At 38.7% G+C, this 20,999-nt stretch overlaps 1 protein-coding gene and 1 long non-coding RNA gene across 8 annotated transcripts in view; one reads left to right on the top strand and one right to left on the bottom strand.

Annotated features, from left to right (window-relative positions):
- Positions 1-20,999, bottom strand: part of SPIDR (scaffold protein involved in DNA repair) — a 487,671-nt gene that overhangs the window by 327,472 nt on the left and 139,200 nt on the right. The gene's annotated exons all lie outside the window — the stretch shown is intronic.
- Positions 1-20,999, top strand: part of LOC132664034 (uncharacterized) — a 71,668-nt gene that overhangs the window by 46,402 nt on the left and 4,267 nt on the right. Inside the window, exons 3-4 of one of the 2 annotated variants that reach the window (XR_013553583.2) lie at positions 5,118-5,270; positions 14,125-14,208. This is a non-coding gene — a long non-coding RNA (uncharacterized LOC132664034). Of the gene's footprint in view, positions 1-5,117; positions 5,271-14,124; positions 15,240-20,999 lie in introns of those variants that run through there. The other variant, XR_013553582.2, reaches the window with a different exon arrangement.

The following is a 20,999-nucleotide window of genomic DNA, read 5'->3' as shown; positions in this document are numbered from 1 at the left end:
GGGGCAGGTGCTGGCTGCACCCTGACTCGCAGGGCCAGGCGTGTTCCCCATGCCACATCCTGTAGTCATGGTTTCTGCTGAGGACTCTCACTCAATTACTGACCAGGTCCAGGCCTGCCCTTGTAAGATCTCATGAGATCACCAAGAGCCGGGCTATACTAAAGTCACCATGTTTAGCCTGGGTTCAGACTCCCTTTCTTAAAGCCCACTACAAATGAGAACAGTCAATGGCATTTTAAAGAAAGAACAAAAGAATTCTAAGACCCTGACTGCCTAGAAGCTTTTACATCTAATAATAACCGTGAAATGTTTTTTTAAAATGTTTATTTATTTATTTTTGAGAAATAGATAAAGGGAGAGCACAAGCAGGGGAGGGGCAGAGAGAGAGGGAGAGAGAGAATCCCAAGCAGGATCTGCACTTGCAGCAGAAAGCGAGATGCGGGGCTCAATCCTACAAACTGGATGATGATCTGAGGTGAAATCAAGAGTCGGACACTTAACTCACTGAGCCACCTAGGTGCCCCTAACCACTAAATGTTGTTATGAGAGGTGGACAGTGAGGGCAACAGCAAAAACGCCACAGAAAATAAGCCACGGCAGCTGTGGCAAATAAAATCACAAAAACTAAGACAGCTCTTAAAAATTAAGGGGAATGAAAGACGACTGGTGGCTAATAAACCAACAAAATTAGTTAGCAAATGCTTTCATTTCCACTCCCAAGACTAAAATGGGATTCATTCATTTAACAAATTAATTGAGTGCCTCCTGTGTATCATTCTGGGTACAATGGATATAATGGGGGGGGGGGGGCACCAAAATTTGTATCCAAGTGGTCTTTAAATTTCAATGCAATCACACACACACACACACACACACACACACACCTGAATTGGGCTCTTCTCTGGCTATTAATCAAGAACTGCTCAGCTGTGTGGAAAAGGATAGCAAAACCACCAAAAATGGATTGATTATATATATATATCAGACTCCCAGCTAATAGAATTTTATTTTCTATTGGGATTAAAAATCAATGAACACAGCACAATTCTAGACAAGAAGGTCTTAAACTACTGATAGGAGATATACTTTCGCCATTTGCTTGATATATTTGTGATTGAAACTTTATCCATGAAAACTGGAGCCAGCTAGTGAGGAAAAACAAGACCTATAGGTTTTCTCACACACTGAAGAAAAAAAACAAATCTTTTCTGAGGTAAACAGGTTTAACAAGCTACACCCATGGTCACGCCTCTGTAAACCACTTGGCTTGCCTTCCTCAAATATGTTTCCAACTTCAAATTCCAGCCCGATGAGAACAACAGAACTCAAGTCCTATCACCTTGGTTCACAAAAGCACCATTCCACCTCATCTTAAGGTCCAAAGAGTCTGCTCTAAGGAACCCAAAGAGAAATAGAAACAGCAGGGCAAAGGTGCACTTTAAGAGAAAGGGAGACAGAAATTACAATGCTCTAGAAGGAACCTGCTGGGTCAGTCACAGTTCACCAAGCAGCAGCTCTGAGCATAGGCCAAAGGGCAGAAATCCGCAGACAAGTGGAGACCTGCTCAGAACAAGGCCGCCGTAACCCGGCTACTGTGATTACAGAGGACAAGAGAAGTACCTCCTTCTCCAAGAAAGACAGCGTATAACTGTGGAAAATGGAAATGGTCTGTGACACAACCTATTCGGCCGTTCTCTGTTTTAAAATATGTTCAGAGACAGACACAGCGTGAGTCTTTCTGCAACACTGCCGTCCAGCACACCCGGGCAGTGGCAGCATACCTTGTTCCTGGTCTGCTGGAGGCTGAAGGGTCCTCAAAACTGATCCTCAAAACCGGGGCCTCAAAATTAAGAGAAGCCCAAATCACAGCACGTTCTAAAAAGTAATCTGTTCATTAATGCGAATGGAACCAGAGGCAGGACACACGGGTTGTTTCTGGTTAGAAGCGAGGCTCTGTTTTTATTCAAGATAAAGAATTGAAATCTTAGACAATGGTGGACTGGGGAGGGAAAAAAAGGGAAGAGATTCAGAGGGGCCTAGAGAAGGCAGAAAGCTTTAACAGAAACAAGCCAGGTAAGTGTCCTGAGAGAACAAAGGCCATAAACAAAAGCAAAAACAGTACAATTGCAAGGACACAGCCCTATACAGTGGACCGGGATGTGCACCTCCAAACACAAGTTCCATGAGATGTTAATAGGTATCAAATCAGTTTGAATAAACTAGGCTGGATAAAATTGAATTGCTGTAAGATTTCTCAAGAGCTTTTAAGCATTGTGAACTCTAAGAGGGGGCTGTAATATGCAGTGTTTCCTAAACATATCTGACTACGGTTTGCCCAGTTTTTCACCAAGCATTTTGTGAAACGGAAAATTTTAAACACTTTATACTTTAATCATTTTAATGGAAATACCTCAGAAATGAGTTTTCCATAACTTACTCTACTTCTATCAATACAGTTTAATATTTTCTCGACAACTTAACAATTATTCTTGTGGATAACCATTATTTTAGACTGTGAAGTAATGTGCTTCTGCATATGCCAGATGGGTTTCCTTCCCTCTGTCTACAGGCTTTTGGCTGGCCTCAACCTTACCTGGCCCAAGTCTGCTCCTAGCAGCCTTTCTGATGGACTATCAAACTCATGGAACTCTTGCTTGCCTGGGGTTTAGAAACCAGGAAACAGCAAGGCTCAGTGTTGGACATCAGAAGACTAATTAGTAAGATACGGATTTTGCCATTTAGAGATGTATATCTGGCTACTTTTTCACAACTGAGTTGAGCCACTAATAGCCCAAAATACTAACTGCAGAGCAAATCAACTATCAGTTATTTCAGAGGCCCAGGGCCTCCTTCTAGTCCAAGGTTACATGAAAAGGCCCTCATCAGATTTCAGTCAGATGACTCTAACCATAACATATACCTACATGAAGACGCTTCCTTAAAATAATCAAATCTGATCAAATAATCCTCACAAGACTTCTTGTGAGGAAAGGCAAAATAGGCACTCTGAAACAGAGGAAGATTAAATGATTTATTTGTTAATGCCCAGAGCTATACAAGTTAAGGGAATAATCTCGGGAATCCCCACTATCTACACAGTATCCTACACAAATAATACCAGGCTCTGTCTAGAAAATGCCAGCCAAAAGAATAGGGGAAAAATGCTATACTCATACACACACACACACATACTCATATATACATATGCATGTATATACATTTAACTTCAGCAAAAAAGGCAAAATCAATGATCTCTAAAGAAGAAATTTGTCTTGTGTACTTTCCCATAACTATGAGGTTCAATAAAGGTGATACATCAAGGACTTTAATAAAGGAATTTAAAAGGTATAATGTTTCATAATGCTTATTTCATCATTATTTCAAAAACTAAGAGATAATATTTAATATAGTGTTGGGAATTTTATTGGCCACGATGAGCTAAAACAATATTATGGAGATAAGTCATCTCTGAAAACGATTAATCTTTGACATTCATGCAAGAACATGAACTGTGAAAAAGAGTGCCAGATTGTTTCAGTCTCTGTAAAAATGAGGAAGAGCAAAAGTAGTCCTGGACACCTCACTCCTGAGAACATATTTGGTTTAAACTGTAAATTCATACAAAACAATGTTTATTTTGGTGAAACTTTAAAGACCCATGATGTTATAAAGTTATCCTGGGGTTTTTATGAAGTCATGTAGGTAATTTCTTACTTGAAAATAAAAGATAATGCTGACTAAAATAATCAAATCACTAAAAGAATATATTTGAAATATAATTATAACTAGCAGAAAATTTACAACTAGCAACCATTTTGTGTTTGCTTCTGAACACAAATTTTGTGTTTTTGAACACTTATTATGGGGTGTTCATGAAGTGTTAACTCAGGTTGAATTGGTACAACCATGTGCATTTTCAGAAGGGCCTATTTTCCTGCCTGGCCCTTGACTGGCACATGTGAATTGATCTGTTGGGAGTATTCTGACAGAAATGTTTTGCACACTCAGTGCCTTGGCCACATTGTACAATTTTGTCTAGACAGTCTGTGCAAACAATGTAATTTATGGTGAACATCTGCTTTCCTTCTGAGGGACTGGAGTTTCAGTCATTGCAGTCAGTCACACAAGCACAGTTACCTACATGATGGAACCCCAACAGAAACCAAGTGAGCTTCCCTGGTAGACAACACTTTGCACACGTTGCTGCAAAATTCATTGCTAGAGGAATCAAGTGTGTACTCTGCAATTCCCCTAGGAGAGGACTCTTGAACACTTGAGCCTGCTTTCCATTTGTGTTGTTTCTGATGTACCTTATCCTTTTGCTAACTTCTTTGTGTCCTTTGCTATAATAAACCACAGCCTTAAGAATAATGACTTCCAAGTCCTATGATTCCTTCCAGCAAACCCCTAGGCCTGAGGATGGTCTTAGGGATCCCAGACACATAGTTTATAGGATTTTATTAATTTTAACACATTTCCATCACTTCAGTAGAGTCAGGGGTACCAACTAATCTAATCCAGGTAATCAGGGATAGCTGGATACATTTCTTTTAATAAAGTATATTCAAGACCTCTAAAGGTATCAGTCCCCATCCATGGAAGCCATTTAAGGTTAAATGAATATGGTTTTAAAGCAAATCGCCATCTACAAATTTTCTGTAAAGGACCATACAGTCGCTATTTTAGACTTTTGGGCCATACAATGTCTTTTATAAATACTGAACTCTGACATTGTAGCATGAGAGCAACCACAGACAACACCTACACTAGTGAGGGTGGCTGAGTTCCAATAAAAATTTGCAAAGACAGGCACGGGGCTTGATTTGGCATGCAAGCTATAGTTTGCCAACCCCATTGCAGAATGATTGTGTTTCAAGAAAAATGACTTTTCTCAATTTCTATTCTAGGTAAGGGAAACCACAGATAAAAAAAAATAATAAAATGACGACAACAACAACAAGAGAAATGAAACTAAGGAAAATACCAAGATTTCTTTTCTCATCATTCAGTGCACCTTTAATATACTGCAATAAACTAAATTGCCTAAATTAGAAGTCTAAAGAAATTTTATTTTATTATTATTTTTTTTAATGTTTATTTATTTTTGAGAGAGACAGAGCGTGACAGGAGGAGCAGGAGAAAGAGGGAGACACAGAATCTGAAGCAGGCTCCAAGCTGTCAGCACAGAGCCCAGCACTGGGCTCGAACTCACAAACTACAAGATCATGACCCGAGCTGAAGTCAGAGGCTTAACCGACGGATCCACCCAGGTACCCCAGAAGTCTAAATAAATTTTAAAGTTCAACTTAGTATTTACTTGTACCCACTGTGGCCTCAGCACAACAGAAGTTATGAAGGGAAAACCCAAATATAAGACTGGTCACTGGCACTGGGATATCCCTAGACTGATTGACATTCTCCTATATTGGTTTTCTATTATTTTATTAACAAATTACCAAAGCACTGAACTCAGTCACTTAAAACAACACCCATTTATTAGCTTTGTTCTATTATTCAACCTTTATCTGGACAAACAGGAGTTCAGGCATGGCATGGTAAGTACTCTACTCAGTCTCCCAAGGCTAAAAACAAGGTGCTGGCTGGCTGCTTTCTCATCTGGAGCTCAGGATCCTCTTCCAAGCTCATGTAGTTGTGGCAGGCAGGACTCAGTTCCTTGCATTCCTTGTAGTTGTCAGACTGAGGTCCCTGCTTTCTTAATGGCAGTCATCTGCGGGCAGCTCTCAGCTCATATTACTTTCCACAAGAGATAATCTTTTTCCTCTGGCATCCTCATATAGCTTCCTATAACTGGTTCTTATAATCAAAATTTAAAACATTTAATCTGCCCAATAACTGCATTATTACTCAATGAATATCTCAAAGTATGCCTAATAAAATTAAAGCCCCTAAAAATTAGTGAGAGATTTCTGAAATGAGCTTTTTCTTAGAAAGGATCGTATCTTAAGAACATTTAAGATGATAGATTTCCTGTGATTGAAACAGACTTTCTGGAACACTGGACCAACATTAATATGAATCTAAGCATGCAGGCAATATGTAACTTTGAATAAAGTCAAACTGAAAAAGCCTTTTTATTATGGTAGGCTCTTAATAACACTTGTAACAATCCAAAATTTATACAATCCCTTCCTTCATCATCCACATCTTACTGATTTAATGACAACCGTCATAAAAGAAATGGAACAAAATAAGAAATTTTTAATAGCTTGAGAATGTAAAACTGTTAGAGATACTTCCTTAGAGGCCCTGCTTAAAATTTTTTTTTTTTTTGTTTTCTTAATGGCTATTAATAAATAAAGAGACATTAGACAAAGAGAATCACATGCCTAGAGAACTGCCTACCAGTTTTGGCTACAAATCCACCTGGCCTCATCTATTAAAAATTAAACATTGTCTATTTTATTTTGTTTATTTATTATTTTGAGAGAGAGACAGACAGAGTGTGAGTAGGGGAGGAGCAGAGAGAGAGGGAGACACAGAATTCGAAGCAGGCTCCAGGCTGAGCGTTAGTTAGCACAGAGCCTGACTCGGGGCTCAAACCCCATGAACTGTGAGATCGTGACCTGAGCCGAAGTCAGATGCCCAACTGACTGAGCCAACCAGGTGCCCCAACATTGTCTATTTTTAAAATGGCTTTCTTGAAATGGATGGCTTTGCCTCCTTGATTAAAATAGGTATAACTGAAAGCATACTTGTCCAGAACAAATCAGAAGATTAAAATTCAGCTCTTTAGGAAAGCATCTAAAACTAAACTGTCACAACAAGGACCACGGTAGAGAAAAATAGGAAGATACTCTTTCTGCTAGACACACATTAAAAAAAAAAAAAAAAAAGAACAAAAGTCAACCTAGATAGATATCTAGACTTCAAACTGAAATAAATAAGACTTGTAAAATAATTAAACCCAAACAATTTGGAAATATAACCCAAATGGGGAAATTTATATTTTTATTGTTTTCTAGGTAATAAAGTTTAATTGCTTTTGAGTAAATACAGTTTACTTCAGAAGTTTATATAGACAACAAAGGATATACACACACAAAAAAAATGAGGTGGCTGTTTATAATAGAAGTGGTTTCTATTATGCCATTTTTAACTTCTAGAGAAATATTTATCTATTTTATTTTCTTCTTCGGAAATCCTCTTTGACTGACTCTCCTTAATACTATTTTTAAAAAAAGAAAAAGATGGCTCAGTTGAAGGTACCAACACACCTAAAATGAGTCAAACAAATTAACCTACAAGAGCACATGGCAACAAGAACAGGTCAACTTTTATTAAAGAGAAAAAAAACAATATCAAAAACAATAACGTGATTGACAATAGCACTTCAAAAGTAAGCCTCAGGGTTAAGCACTTTCCACAATTTATTTCTCCTAGGCCTATGCCCCTGAACATCTATTGTTATCAGAATGTCATTATCTTTCACAATTTCTCTTAATTTGGAATTTCAAGAAATGGAACTTATGCCAGAAAATGTTTCAACACAATCAAATATTAACATGAGTTCAGTAGAAATTTTAAACAATGGTAACTTGGGCCTACCATTAAAATCCTCCTTAATTTGTAAATTCAATACAATGACTGACTTATTTTGAATCTATTGAAAATCACTGAATTGATCTGGTTTGGAGCAAATACTTGGAAAGCCTACATAATGAAAAGCATTGACTTTTTTCTAAAAATAAACAAACAATTACTTTCAACTAGACTACTGTCAAATTTTACACCTGGAAATCTCAAATGCTTTGAATGCTTTTCCCCTACAAACAACCAAAATCAGGCTAATTACTAAAGTATACCAACTCATATATTCACTTTTCTCCACACTTATAGGGTAAAACTTATATTTGATTAGATATGTTTATTTATTTTTTCTCATTCTTTTTTTTAATTTTTACTTAATTTTATATATATATATATATATATATATATATATATATATATATATATATATAATTTATTGTCAAATTGGTTTCCATACAACACCCAGTGCTCATCCCAACAGGTGCCCTCCTCAATGCCCATCACCCACTTTCCCCTCTCCCCCACCCCCCATCAACCCTCAGTTTGTTCTCAGTATTTAAAACTCTCTTATGGTTTACGTCCTTCCCTCTCTGTAACTTTTTTTTTTTTACCCTCTTCCCCTCCCCCCTGGTCTTCTGTTAAGTTTCTCATGATCCACATATGAGTGAAAACATATGTATCTGTCTTTCTCTGCCTGACTTATTTCACTTAGCACAACACTCTCCAGTTCCATCCACGTTGCTACAAATGGCCAGATTTCATTCTTTCTCATTGCCCAGTAACATTCCATTGTATATATAAACCACATCTTCTTTATCCATTCGTCAGTTGATGGACATTTAGGCTCTTTTCATAATTTGGCTACGGTTGAAAGTGCCGCTATAAACATTGGGGTACAAGTGCCCCTATGCATCAGCACTCCTGTGTCCCTTGGGTAAATTCCTAGCAGTGCTATTGCTGGGTCATAGGGGAGATCTATTTTTAATTTTTTGAGGAACCTCCACACTGTTTTCCAGAGCAGCTGCACCAGTTTGCATTCCCAACAGTGCAAGAGGGTTCCCGTTTCTCCACATCCTCTCCAGCATCTATAGTCTCCTGATTTGTTCATTTTAGCCATTCTGACTGGCATGAGGTGGTATCTAAGTGTGGTTTTGATTTGTATTTCCCTGATGAGGAGCGACGTTGAGCGTCTTTTCATGTGCCTATTGGCCATCTGGGTGTCTTCTTTAGAAAAGTGTCTATTCATGTCTTCTGCCCATTTCTTCACTGGATTTTTTTTTTTTTCCGGGGGTGGAGTTTGGTGAGTTCTTTATAGATTTTGGATACTAGCCCTTTGTCTGATATGTCATTTGCAAATATCTTTTCCCATTCCATCGGTTGCCTTCTAGTTTTGTTGATTGTTTCCTTTGCAGTGCAGAAGCTTTTTAGCTTGATGAGGTCCCTAGTTCATTTTGCTTTCAATTCCCTTGCCTTTGGAGATGTGTCAAGTAAGAAATTGCTGTGGCTGAGGCCAGAAAGGTTTTTTTCCTGCTTTCTCCTCTAGGGTTTTGATGGTTTCCTGTCTCACATTCAGGTCCTTTATCCATTTTGAGTTTATTTTTGTGAATGGTGTGAGAAAGTGGTCTAGTTTCATTCTTCTGCATGTTGCTGTCCAGTTCTCCCAGCACTATTTGTTAAAGAGACTGTCTTTTTTCCATTGGATAGTCTTTCCTGCTTTGTCAAAGATTAGTTGGCCATACTTTTGTGGGTCTAATTCTGGGGTTTCTATTCTATTCCATTGGTCTATGTGTCTGTTTTTGTGCCAATACCATGCTGTCTTGATGATGACAGCTTTGTAGTAGAGGCTAAAGTCTGGGATTGTGATGCCTCCTGCTTTGGTTTTCTTTGTCAATATTACTTTGGCTATTTGGGGTCCTCTATGGTTCCATACAAATTTTAGGATTGCTTGTTCTAGCTTCAAGAAGAATGCTGGTGCAATTTTGATTGTAATTGCATTGAATGTGTAGATAGCTTTGGGTAGTATTGACATTTTAACAATATTTATTCTTCCAATCCATGAGCATGGAATGTTTTTCCATTTCTTTGTATCTTCTTCAATTTCCTTCATAAGCTTTCTATAGTTTTCAGCATACGGAACTTTTACATCTTTGGTTAGGTTTATTCCTAGGTATTTTATGGTCCTTGGTGCAGTTGTAAATGAGACCAGTTTCTTTATTTGTCTTTCTGTTGCTTCATTATTAGTGTATAAGGATGCAACTGATTTCTGTACATTGATTTTGTATCCTGCGACTTTGCTGAGTTCATGGATCAGTTCTAGCAGACTTTTGGTGGAGTGCTCTAAATAAGTGTTACACATGATAGTCCCTATAACTTTTGAAATAAAAACGGTTAATTTAGGGGATTAGCCCATGGAATTTTTTAAAAACATGTTTTTTTTTTAATTAGGACTTTCAATTAAGAGAAAGTTGTAATCTTCATGATTTATCTTTAATTAAAACTAGCAGCACTATTTGAAATACTACTTCTCTGATGACTACAGATTTTCAATCAAGTTTTATAATTCCATTTCAGGAATATGTTCCATAGCAGTGATCTGAATATTTTACTGTTTACCCCCATTTCCCACAATTACATCACTAGCTTGATAATTAAGGAATGCATTCCTGAAGAACCTTATTCTAATTCTAATACCTCTTCCTTTTCATTTTCTTTACACCTACCACAGTACTTAACTCCAGCTAAGAATTTTGGACATTGTGTTAGTTCTTTCAGATTACATATCATTTGGAAAAGTATTATTCCTGGCAGAAAATGACCGACTTTTGACACTGATTCACTTAAAAGAAATTTTAATTCATTGTCATGTACATAAAAAGAAATGCTCTAGTCAATATGGGAAATATACGAGTGAACAAGACATCTTCATATTGATGCAGAGGAAAATGAACTGCCACTTGAGTCAGAGACCTGTAAATTCTGACTTAATTTGTAGTAAATTCTAGCTTCAGTATCTACTAGTGGTATAACCTGGATAAAATTTTTAACCATTCTGAGCCTCAATGTCTCAAATTAGAGAAGAAGAACAATAATATCTACTTCACAAAGTCATCATGAGGATTAAAAGAGCATAAAAAGCACTGTAAGGTATTTAAGAACAGGGACAGTATCCCTGATGCCGAGCACTGGTTATGCAAATTGCAAAACTTTCTATCCTTATCTGCCAAGCAAACTTTAATTACATGTATACTATATACCAGGCATTGTTCTAGCTGGGGACAAAAAATAAATGAGACAGTTAAGCTTGACCTCAAGAAACTTACAATGTTGAGGAAGGAAAGGAAAAGCAAACATATCAGTGGCATAAAGAGTAACAGGTGTTACAGAAGACATGGGGCAGGGGAGGATACACAGGGAGCAAGACCAAGTTTATGGGCAAGGAAGTTTGATGGGAAAGTCTTCCCAGAAGAAGTGACTTAAAAATGCGTCCATCTTTCACAGGTGAGGCAGAGGTTGGCAGGAAGAGAGCACTCTAAGCAAAGACAACAGCAAGAGCAGAAATATGGAGGAATGAGGCTATCGGGTTTGGGAAGCTGTGATGTAATCAGTATGGCAGAGCCAGAGGGCAAATGATATATGGAATTAGGATAAAAGGTGATTACCATAACCCAGAAAGTTCCAGGCAGAGATTTCTAACCACCTGGTAGAATTTAGCCATTTATGAGTGATGCGTACTCCCACCCGCCTTTGGAAGCAACCTACTATATGCCCGAGGCTTTATTTTCATGATCTCTTTTGATCATTACTGTAGTCCCATAAGATAGGTTTTTTTTTTGTTTTTTTTTTTTATACACACTTTACAGAGAAGGCCCAAAAAGGTTAAGTTATTTGCTTCCAGGTACAGAGTAACAACAACTGGGACTCCAACCTGGCTCACGTGAAACCATGTCATCCATGCTCTTAACTCTTATGTTCTGTTAGAGTTTTAAAATGTCTTCAGGGCACCTGGGTGGCTCAGTCAGTTAAGCATCCGACTTCAGCTCAGGTCACGATCTCACAGTTCATGGGTTCGAGCCCTGCATCGGGTTCGAGCCCTGCTGACAGCTCAGCCTGGAGCCTGCTTCAGATTCTGTGTCTCCCTCTCTCTCTGCCCCTCCCCTGCTCACGCTCACGCTCTCTCGCTCTCGCTCTCTCTCTCTCTCTCTCTCTCTCTCTCAAAAATAAACACTAAAAAAAAATTTTTTTTAATGTTTTCAAACTGCTTTTGACCACAGTATACATTTCAGCTGGCAAGACATACATCTACAATTGAAACAACAGTTTCATGAAGCAACAATTATACTTTGATGGTTTTCATCGTCATCCCTCAAAAAAAAAAATCTCTAATTGTACTTTTTAAGGAAGAACAAATGATCAGTAGTGTCAATGCTGCTGATAAGCCACGTAGGATGATGATAGATAGTTTGCCTTTGGATTGAACCCTGTGTAGGTCCTTGGTGGCCTTAGGGAATAGCACCATTGGGGAAGGAATAAAGCTGCACAGGAGATGGAGGAGAGACATTAGAGAGACATTAGAGACAGCAAACTTAGACACATGTCTCAAGAAATTTTATGTTACATGGGGTCTGGGGAATGAAGCAGAACCTGCAGGAAAAGCATAGTCAAGAAAGGTGTGAGTTTTGTTTTGTTAAATATGGAGAAAGAACTCTGTCTTTTGCAGGCATAAATAAAAAGCAAACAGTTTGACATTCAAGGCCCTCATGATATTAATTCTCTAATCTCATTTCGTACTGCTCTTCCATTAAAAAACCTAACTCAGTTGCACCAAAATACTGAATTTCCCCAGAATGCTCTTCCTTTCCTTCCCCTTCTCTTTCCCTTTCCCCTCCGCTCCCTTCCTCTCCCTTCTCTTTTCCTCATACTATTTCTTTTATCTGGAATGTACTTCCTCCTTCTTGCCTACTTGGCCACTTCTACTCAATGTTGAAGATTTTGTTCAAGTATCCTTCATCAAAGCCTTTCTCTCCAACCCCAACATTCTATGAGTAAATTTTATAGCAAGCACCCACCTATCTATCATCTAGATTCTACCACTGATATTTTCCTATACTTCTTTTAGCATGTAACTACCATGGAGTTTTTTCCTAACCCACAGAGAGCTTTTTTTTTTTTTTTTTTTTTTTTTTTTTTAATCACCATACATTGCACCCTTTTCTATGTACTAAAAGTATCTGTATACATGTCTGTCCTTTCTTTGAGACTTTTAGCTTCATGAAACCCCAACTTGGTTTGCATGGCTCTAAGAATATAGATTAACTTAGAGGAATTTACTATAGGATAGAATGTGAAATAAATTAACTTTGGCCATATTACTTACTGAAAACTTCTCTCTATCTGATCTCTGAATAACAACAGCAGAAAAATATGTTTTTTTCACAAATACCTTTCCCTAATGTGTTGGGAGCCCCAGGGACAACTGTTCCATCTGAATATCAACAAAGGGGAAATAAACTTTACACCACTTCTGCAGTTGATAGAGAAGGAAACTAAAGAGGTTCCTTCTGCTTTGGAGGGTGAGGAGACATTTCTTTTTACATTAGATGTCATACACACAAAAGGAGGCCCCAGGAGACCACAACAAAAATTTTAAGAGACTATTCACTTGAAAGGTTGACCACTTCTGTTCTGACCCATTGTTATATCTAGGAAACTACCTTTCCAAAAGATAATAATGAAATCAGCTCCTGCACAGAAAAGATTAACAGTACACAACAGAGTGTGCAGAACACAAGAGAAGATGAAATATAAAATTAATGGAGATCTCTTTCCACTCTGTTAAAGAAAAAGACTCAAAATTGGGAGGGTGAGGAAACACACAAAACATCTGTAAAAATAAAAACAAATAGACAAATCAAAAGTCACTGTTGTAAATTAAGGAATTTAATATGTCCATAAGGGAAAACAGCACTGGAAATAGGATCTTTTTTAGACACTGGTGAAAATATTTTCTTTCCACATGTACTCTGTTTCCAAGATGATTAGCCTCTTAAATATATCCTTAGAAAATAAGTTTTTTTCTACAAAGTGTCCTCTTAATAACTGCCATTCAGAATACCAACTGCCTACCATGACACAGCAACCAAGAAACATGAGGCTTTTGTTGGAGACAGTCAACTTGTGATTTCCTGCTAGACTTTCTCAATTCATAGGATGATGAAATGGAATAGTGTTGCAATGCATTTATGGGTTTAGGTAAAAACACAGGGCATCCAAGACAGAAGTGGCCAAAGAGAACAGCACCCAGCAGGAAGCTGTTCCTACAAAGGAAATTGCAGTTTCTAAGATGAAGAGGAAGTCAAGAGGGAAAATTAAGTGTCTCAAGAACTTGAGAAAATCTGAAAAAACTACTTATGATCTCAAACATACTAAAACATTAAGTAGTATATTCAGGTTATCATTAATTGTAAATATGAAGCTTTCCCAATGCAGTCTGGGGCAAAGTTCGCCCACAAAAGCCAAATCATGTCTACATTAACTGTCTTTCTGTTAGGATCTGTCAGTATCTTCTGTTCCTTACAGAAAGATCTTCTGGAAAGATGTCTGATGATGATACCGACTGAAAGGAACAGAGGAAGAACACGCATTCATCTGCTCCTACACACTGTAAGAATCTTAGTCATATTTCTCTTTGTTTTATGATGTCCTGCAATGTCCTCTTCATGTACAAGCCCATCCCATAATAAGCTTCTCGTCTCTGTATACCAAATGGCTAACTTCTCCTAAAGTTTATTTCCACTTGCCCACAAAATGTACCCTATCACAGAGGACACGTTACCAGTCAGTTGTTTGGTGTTATATGAAATAGCCCAAGCTATCGTTTTTACTGTAATACAACTTTCACATAATAGGGCTTAAGGAAACTTTAGTGAGAGTTGTTTCTATCCCTATAATTGGTACATATTAGGAACTCAATAGGGACTTCATATCCTGGCTGCTTATCTCTCTTTTAATTTTTTTTTATCATGCCCAGAATTCTTTTTCTGATGCTTGTAAATTATGCATAGAGCAGATCTTTTCTACCATTAAGCAGAAACAGTATTTATTACAGGCATGTTTGCTTTTAGTCCATAGTAGCCTCCATATATTAAAAAGAAAGAAACTGCTAACAATTTTTCATAAAAGACCATGTGACTTTCTTTCCTGTGTAAGGAAAGTGAGTGTGAAGTGTATCCACCATGCCACCTTCTCTCTTTACATCAAGACCACACCACAATCACCTCTGCAAGACACTGTGAGGCACTGAGGGTCTGTGGTTAATTATCACTCAAATCTTGTTTTAGCATTCACTATTCTACTATGAACAATCTGCATTCAGGACTGGGAATCTCCCTAGCAAAATCATCTTTTTGACTTCTCAATTCCTTCTGACTCTGTAATAACCACTGATGTCCATCATCCTACAGTTTCTACTTTGGCTTTTGGATCACTGTGTTCTTATGATCTCTATCTTCCTTTCTTCCCATTTTTCTTCAGCTGCCCTTTTATCTCCAACTAGTATTTCCTTCCTTACCTTCATTCATTTAATAAATGCTTCCTGACCACCAAGTACTCTGCTAGATGATCCTACTACAATACTGAGTGAAACTCATGCTGGTTATGGACAAGGAATAATCTGTTACAACATAGTATATTAAGTGCTATTAAAGGAAGGAGCACTAAGTGCCATAGGGCACAAAGCCAGATCCAGGGGGCTCAAATAAGTGCTATATCAGCACTTATCAGCCAGGGGGGTCAAATAAGAGGTTTGGGTGGTAGAGATGAACCTGTGAATATGCTAGGACACACCAGGGTGGTAGAATTTTTTTGTCAGCTATTTAACTTCCTTTTATTGACATACTCCCCCTATCTTAAATAGGTAGGTTTTTAAATAAATGTTTGTTTATTTTTGACAGAGAGTGCACACACGTGCACACATGTGAGCAGGGGAGGGGCAGAGAGAGAAGGAGACAGAGGATCTGAAGCAAGCTCTGCTCTCGGAGCAGAGAGCCCGATGCAAGGCTTAAATTCACAAACTGTGAAATCATGACCTGAACTGAAGTCAGACGCTTAACCGACTGAGCCACCCAGGTGCCCCTTAAATATGTGGGTTTATACAATGATGTATACCTGTTGTCTCCATCAACTGCTGCTCACAAACATTGTATTAGTTTTCTACTACTGTGTAGACAAGTTACCACAAACTCAGTGGCTTATAGCCACACTCATTTATGAGCTCATCGTTCTATAGGCCAGAAGTCTTGCATGTTCTAACTGAATCCTCTGCTCAGGGTATCACCAAGTTAAAAATAAGTTGTTGGGTGGGATTAGGTCTCCTTTGGAGGGTCTGGAGAAAAATCCAATTCCAAGATCACTCTTCTGTTGGCACAGTTCAGCTCCTTGAGGTTTTATGATTATTTCTGTGCTGGCTGTCAGCCAGGGTACACACTGAGCTCCCAGATGCTGCCACATTCTTTGACTTGTGGCCCCTTCCAACTTTAAACCAACAGTAGTACATAAATCCCTCTCCTGCTCTAATTTTCTGTCTCTGACCTCTAGACCCAGATTTAAATGGCTCATAGGATCAGGTCAGACCCACCGAGGATTCTCTTCTTAATGTCTACTGTGCCACACAACAAAATCTAATCGTGAGAGTAAACTCCATCCTACACAGTCTCAGGGATTATGCAGGGCACAACAGGGAGTGGGGATGTTGGAAGTCATTTTAGAATTCCACGTACTGCAGTTTATAAAGAAAACACAAGGGGCCCCTGGGTGGCTCAGTCGGTTGAGTGTCCAACTCCTGACTTGGGCTCAGGCCATGGTTCCAGGGTTGTGGGATCGAGCCCTACATCAGGCTCTATACTGGGCATGGAGCCTGCTTGGGATATTCTCTCTCTCTCTCTCTGTGTGTCTCTCTGTCTCTGTCTCTGTCTCTGTCTCTCTCTCTTTCTGCCAACCCTCCCCCCCCCCCTTCTGCCCCTCTCTCCCACTCGTACTCTTGGAATGAAGCAAGAATTTTATAGCACTGATTGGAAATAGGGTATGTGAGTTCTCTTTATATAAGGACTTTATTTTTCAGTCCTTATAGTGCAAAATCCAAAAATTACGGACAACTTTCAAAGTTTCTACCTCTAGCCCTTTTACACTTAATCCACTCATCTTTGCAAATGCCAAAGAGACATTTATGCTTGAGTGTCTTAGTCAATGTCACATGATAAAACTGAACTGATAAATCCCTTCAGAGTTACCCCTTTCTCAGATTTCCATTACCAAGTAACCAGTGCTCCAGGATCTCAGCTTTAGTGTGATTATTCTTTTACTCTATAATCTCTTTGACATCAAACTGAACTGAAACTAATTCATCAATAAACTTAACAATTCACTCCTCCCTCCATTCTCAAGTATACTGTGTCTAGAACAAGTTCATTAAAAACTCTGGTCTCCTAACCTGACCTCCCTGAACTTTCTATTCTTTCTGTCCATGTGCACACACGCCCCATCTTAACAGGCCTACCAGTAAAGTCCCCCCCCCCTACATTCAGTGTTATCCACTCCAGAACCACAGTGGCCCCTCATTCCAACACCCAGCCATTCCTTGGGCCCCATACTCACCGTGGAACCCTATCATCCTACTACACAGCACACAGCCACCTCTTGGCCACCTCCCTTTCTCATCCCAGCCACAGGCCTCTGCTCAGGGCTCTCGCAGCAAGACACATCTCACCCTTGGGGGGTTAGCTCCACAAAGGCTTTTCTTACTCTCACCCACAGTCGCCTTAAGCCCTCCACACCTGTTGCCATCTGGTGTTCTCTTTGTCTCACTCCACTCCTACCACTGTTAAGTAGGGCCATTTACCTTCCCTGCTATTATCAAGACCTGTGTGTGTGTAAAGTACACATACATATATAGCCGACTCATGTCTGAACTGTGCAAGTCCACATGTATTTTATTAATATGGTACACATTTTCTTTTTCCCATGATTTTAATATATTTTCCTCTAGCTCAATTTGTAATGATACAATATATAATAGATATAACATGCAAAATATGTATTAACTGACTGCTTATGTTATGAGTGGGGTTTCTAGTCAACAGCAGGTTATTAATAGTTAAGTTCTAGCAAGTCAAAAGTTATATTCAGATTTTCAGCTGAGCAGGAGGAGGGGGGGTGCTCAGTGCCCCTAACCCCTGTGTTCTTCAAGGGATAACTGTATATTCTTTTTCATATCCCTCAGTTTCTTATGCAGCACACATAAGAAGTTAAGCAAACAGTGGTTTTCTCCCACAATCCAATCTATATCTCCATTCCTAATTTCATCTCTTTTTATAATCTCTCTCCCCTTGCCTAGAAGAGCAGTCTTTAAAATAGAGATTAATAAAGTAGGCCATCCACTCTGGTCTCTACAGGAATGAGTCAGTAGTACACATAACAGTCCAGAGTTGCATACAAGTCAATTTATCTAATGTTTAAATGCAGGTAATGGGAGTATATGGAAAACAGACTAGGAAAATAAACCACTTCTTCTAGACATTAAGGGCACAGGGTAAAGGAAATTTCAAAGTAGGAAGAGGAATGGTACTTGGAAAAACACTTCACATGCAGAATGGCATGTGCATAAGAGTAAATAACTCAGCTTCGTTAAGAAAAGATGGGAAATGATCTGAAAGTCCACCCACAGAAGAATGGCTAAATAGATGAGGGTATCACCACATGCTAGAATGCTGCCCCAGGGTGATAAAAGGGAGACTTCCTGTGTCACCATGAAAAGATTTGGGCACACTACACGTGTACTTCAAGTGACAAGCATGCTGCCATTTGTTTAAAAGGGCTGGAGAATAAATCTTCACATGCATCTACTTAAATTTCTGGAAGAATTTAATAATACTGTTTGCCTATGGGGGAAGGAAACTGAGTAAATGGTACAGGAGTGAGGAGTGCCATCAGGAGTGAGGCATGCAGACCTTATGAAGCTGATACCTAAGGAGGCTGGGGCAAACCTACCTCTGCAAAGTGGGAATGGGGCAAATTTGTCCATAAAGCAATGGCCCAGAAGAAGCTTGATACGTCCAGAAATATGCATATATGTCTTTTCCTGATACAGGTCTTCTGGCAGAAGAAAGCAAGCTATACAAATAATACGCCCCAAACATTTGTGGACTCCTTCTTTAGTTACAAGTGCTGTGCTGTATGTACACAGCACAGACACAAGCTGAGAGAACAAGCCACAGGTGCATGAGGGCAGAGGAGGAAGCTTGCAGGGGGCTCTGCCTAGGTGGCACCCACACACAATCCTGCCATTTGCAACCACATGGACGGATGTAAAGCACATTATGCTAAGTGAAATAAGTCAGGCAAAGAAAAACAAACACTGAATGATGTCACTTATATGTGTAATCTAAAAATGCTAAACTCATAAAAATGGAGAACTAAATGGTGGTTCCCAGGGAATGAGGGGGGACAAGGCAGATATTGTCTAAGGGTACAAACTTACAACAAGTAGCAAATAAGTCCTAGAGACTGAAATGTACAGTAGAGTGAAAATAGACAACAACATTGTATTATAATCACCAAACTTGCTAAAAAACTAGAAGCTATCCTAACCTCTAAGAAGAAATGAGAATTATATAAGGTTATAGAGATGCTAACTATCGCTACAATGGCAATCATATTACATATGTAATGTATCAAAGTACCACGTACACCTTAAATTTACACACTGCTGTATGTTGAATGTATTTCAATTTTTTGGTTGAAATTGATTTTAAATTTTTTTCAATTTTGCTTTCTGTACACATTTATATGACGTTTTATCTTCTATTTTTTTAATTTACTTATTTAAATTCAAATTAGTTAACACACAACATAGTATTGGTTTCAGGAGTAGAACCCAGTGATTCAGCACTTACATACAACACCCAATGCTCATCTCAACAAGTGCCCTCAATACCCATCACCCATTTAGCCCATCTTCCCACCCACCTCCCCTCCAACAGCTCTCAGAATATATTTCAATTAAAAAAATTAAAAACAAGGGGCACCTAGGTGGCTCAGTCAGTTAAGTGTCTGACTTCAGCTCAGGGCATGATCTCACAGTTTGTGGGTTCGAGCCCCACATCAGGTTCTGTGCTGACAGCTCAGGGCCTGGGGCCTGCTTTGGATTCTGTGTCTCCCTCTCTCTCTGCCCCTTCCCTGCTCACACTCTCTCTCTCTCTCAAAAATAAACATTAAATATTTTTTTAATTAAAAACAAATTAATAAGAGTATCCATTTGCTACCTGCCTATGTGCATGCAGGGAAAGCTTGGAAACTCACTTGAGGCTCTGAAGTATTTATGGATCTAAGACAAGCTCTGACCATAAAATAAACTCACTTCCTTATTAAAGATGAAGATGCACTTTAATAAACATTCTTGGATAATAAGGTTTGCTTTACCGGAAATGCCACTAAAAAGACTTGCAGAAAAACATACAGAACTTTGGAAATTCAAATCATAGAGTGTAAGATTTGTCAGAACTGAAAGAAATCAAAGGAAGACTGGCTATTTTCCAAATGAGAATTCTATCCGTGAACTGAAGAGAAAGTGGCACCTGCCAATTGGTAATTAAACAACTGAGTGGACCTAGCCAACCAGTGGATTAGTCCCTCATCCAGGAGTAGGTTCTATACCTTAAGTGTAAGAAAAACAAAAGTGGCTTTGAAGCTGTAAGATCAAACACACTGCCTGGCAGATATTAACTGGACTTATTGTGGTGATCATTTTGCAATATATACAAATATGAAATCACTACATTATGTATCTGAAAGTGATATAGTATTATATGCCAATTATACATCAATTAAAAAAAAGAAAAACAAGGAGTAAAACCAGAACACTGCTTGGAACAATAGCTAGGGTTGTTCTGATAACCTTCAGCCCAGATTAGTCCAATGATGGCAATGGCTCTTCAAGTGAATTTCAACTGAGAGCCGCCAGGAGGCTCAAGCTCCTGAGTCTGGATCAAGGAAGCAAGAGGCACCTACAAGAACACTCAGCTCACAGGACCCTTGGTTTGATGGCCAAAAAAGCAGAAGCCATGCAATAGTTTGGGAGGAGCTAGGGTCAGGTGTAGTCTACAAGGGTTAAGGTGATCACTTACTGTTCTAGGAAAAATATGTAATATACTCTTATCATAAACCAAATGTTTTATTTCATAATTAACCGAAGAACAATTCTTTCATAGGAGCAATAACAGACACTGAGAGCTTATTCCCCCTTTCCCCCTTCTCCACGAAATAGTAATCCAAGTATACTTGGAACACAAATTCCTATCTTTCAATGAATGTTGTAGACTCTACGACACATCAGCCACCTTTCTTTATGTCCCCTGAATAGCTTGCAGAACTTTGCCGGAAGAGAGTGATTTTCCTTTAAC

This window comes from Panthera onca, chromosome F2, assembly GCF_046562875.1.
Source record: "Panthera onca isolate mPanOnc1 chromosome F2, mPanOnc1 haplotype 2, whole genome shotgun sequence".
NCBI lineage: Eukaryota > Metazoa > Chordata > Mammalia > Carnivora > Felidae > Panthera > Panthera onca.
The sequence above is the reverse complement of the archived record's forward strand: the minus strand, read 5'-3'. Positions and strand labels throughout refer to the sequence as shown.